The sequence below is a fragment of the Pipistrellus hanaki genome (genome assembly GCF_964339955.1).
Source record: "Pipistrellus hanaki genome assembly, chromosome: 2".
NCBI classification, from domain to species: Eukaryota; Metazoa; Chordata; class Mammalia; order Chiroptera; family Vespertilionidae; genus Pipistrellus; species Pipistrellus hanaki.
This window is the reverse complement of record NC_140504.1, coordinates 113036186-113038837: the sequence shown is the minus strand read 5'-3', so window position 1 is coordinate 113038837 and position 2652 is coordinate 113036186. Positions and strand designations below refer to the sequence as shown.

General features: G+C 51.2%; 1 pseudogene across 1 annotated transcript; it reads right to left on the bottom strand.

Moving 5' to 3' along the window:
- Window positions 1-293: 293 nt before the first annotated feature.
- LOC311617423 (D-3-phosphoglycerate dehydrogenase-like) lies at window positions 294-1923 on the bottom strand (annotated as a pseudogene). Its single transcript has one exon. The product of its transcript is annotated as a D-3-phosphoglycerate dehydrogenase-like (transcript).
- Window positions 1924-2652: the final 729 nt, after the last annotated feature.

Genomic DNA, 2652 nt, shown 5'->3' with positions numbered 1-2652 from the left:
CTAACCCCTCTGCCTGCCTGCCTGACCGCCCCTAACTGCCCACCTCTGAAGGTCTGATCTCATCCCCAACAGCCCTCTTCTGCCAGGCAATTTGGTTCTGATTGGTTGGTATCTATTTCAGTTAGTGTCTAAAGCTCCACCTCCTAGGAAGTCATTGGCTCCTCACAGTTGACCCAGATTTGGTTCTCTCTCTCTTTTGTTTTTGGTGGGTGGGAGGGAAGAGTTGACTATTTATTAAGTGGTTATTACGGGGTGAGACCACATAAGTGGTATCAGCTCTAGGAATGTGACTCTCAATATTGATCACAATTCCCCCAAGGCTGGTCCTGGTGAGCCTCAAGGTCAGAAATGAAACTGAAAGGCTGCTTCCAGGCATCCAGGCTGGGCAGCAGAGAGGAGATGCCCATGACATTCCAGGTCTCCTCATTTGACACCACTGAGGTCTGGTAGGACAGCAGCTGCATGCATGCCTCAACCAGAACGCAATCATGGTAGGCAACATGGCAGGGTTGGAGGGCTGAGCCCAGAACAGGAGTAGGGGCAGACCCCTCTGAAGAGGCACTTCTGGTCTGAGTGCTCCATTGAGTCCCTGTAGCACAGGTGTGGTTCCCTAGACAAAGCTCACAGCCTGGCAGGGGGCACCTGCCAGGGCCACACTCAGGAGGCCTTCCCACATCCTTGCTCTCTTGGCACTGTTTGGTTATGGGAGGTAGTTACATTGAGGCCAGCCTCCTTCACCAGCAGCTTGGTGTTCACCAAGTTCACATCTGCATGATTAGAAGTGTCTTTGAGGAGGCCAACAATGACTGAGGGGCTCAGGCAGTTCCTGGCACTCTTCAGGGATAAGGCCTGAATTACCACCTGGATGGTCCCTTGGATGGGACCCTGCCCAGGCTCACATCACAGTCCACAGAGCTTCTGCCAGACAGGTCCAAGGTTTGGTGTGTAGAGAGAAGGTGCTGGTAAGGGCCTGGGCATTCATGACCCCAGTAAAGGCTCTCCACCTCACCATGTCCACAAACTGAACAGTGATCTCCTCCCGCAGTGGCTCTGGGCCTCTTTGGTGCTGGCACTCGGGTGGGAGCAGCTGATAATGTTCTGGTGGTCCAGCATGGCATGCTCCTGAGGTGACTCCTTGAATACAGGCAACACTGCGCCCACACACTGCCCCAACTGCAGAGCCTGGAGAAGGACACCCTTGTCCATGATCTCTCCGCAGGCGCAGTTCACCACGCACATGCCCTTCTTGCACAGGGCAAAGGTGTCATCATTCAGCAGGCTTGTGGTGGAGAGCAGGAGAGAGGTGTGCACAGTGATGAAGTCACAAAGGGAACAGATCTTCTCCAGGGGCAGCTGCTGAGTGCTGAAGGAGGCTGAGTCCTCTGCTAAGATGATACGGTTGTATCCTGCATTCTTCAGCCCGAAGTACTGAATTATTACGGCCACCTCTCTCCTGATCCTCCCTAGACCAAGAATTCCCAGGGTCTTTCCATTGAACTTGGTTCCCGTGAGCTTCTTTCAGTCCCATTTGCCATCCTTCATCAAAGCCGTCACCTGGGGAATCTGCCTGGCCAGACAGATGATCATCCCACAGGTGAGCTTCACAGCACTAAGACTCTTCCCATTGGGAATGTTCATGACCAGGATGCCCTTCCTCGTGGTGGCCTCCAGATCCACATTGTCCACACTGGAGCTGGCCTTGTCCACCACCTGGAGCTTCTCTGCTGTGTTGATGACATCTGCGGTTACCTTGGTGGCCAAGTGGCGGATATGGCCTTTGCAGTCCTGCAGCTAGGCTATCAGCTCCTCTTTGCTCAGGTTCTGCTTCTCCACCACCTGCAGCCCTCAATCTTGAAGGATCTTTTGGCAGTAAGGGTCCAAGCTGTCACTGATGAGCACTTTCTGTAGATTTTCAAAGGCCATTGCTAGAGCTGGCCTTGGGATCAATGGCTTTCCCTGGACAGAAACACCTCTAAACCTCTAGATTTGGTTCTGATTGGTCAGTTTCTATGCTATTCAGCATCCTTGGGCCTATCAACAGGGCCTGATCAGATATGTGAGGCTGATCAGCAGCCCTAGTGGAGTCTTGGAGAGAAATGGAGACTCAGCTGCTGGCCAGACTGGGGGCAGAAAGAGAGAGGCAAGTTCTGATCAAAAGCTGCCACAGAGGCAATGAATCAGTCCCTGCTTTTGTTTTCAGGCCTCTCTCTGGCCCTGATTCGCAGCCCCCTCAGTAGTCAGTGCTGGGGCACCATGCTTGCAGCAGCAGTCAGTGCTGGGTTGCAACTGACTTCTGGTTGAGCTTTGGTCATACGGTGTTACACCCTGGCCCTTTATTATAGAGATGGATGTTAAATTTCTGAGAAATTCCACTCTAATACAGTATATGAATGACTTACTTTTATGCCCCAAATGGCACAATTTCCCTATTGCAGCAACTAGCTATAAAAGGACATAGTGCCTCAAAGGATAAGTTATAATTGTGCTAACCTCATGTAAATTATCTTGGCCATTTCATATCTAAAGATAAACTACAAATTAACTCTGTAAGACTTAGAGGAGAGGAGAAACCAAGATGGCGGCCTAGGTAAGCACCTAAGCTGCTGCCTTGCACAACAATTTCAAAACAACAACTAAAAGACAGAATGGACA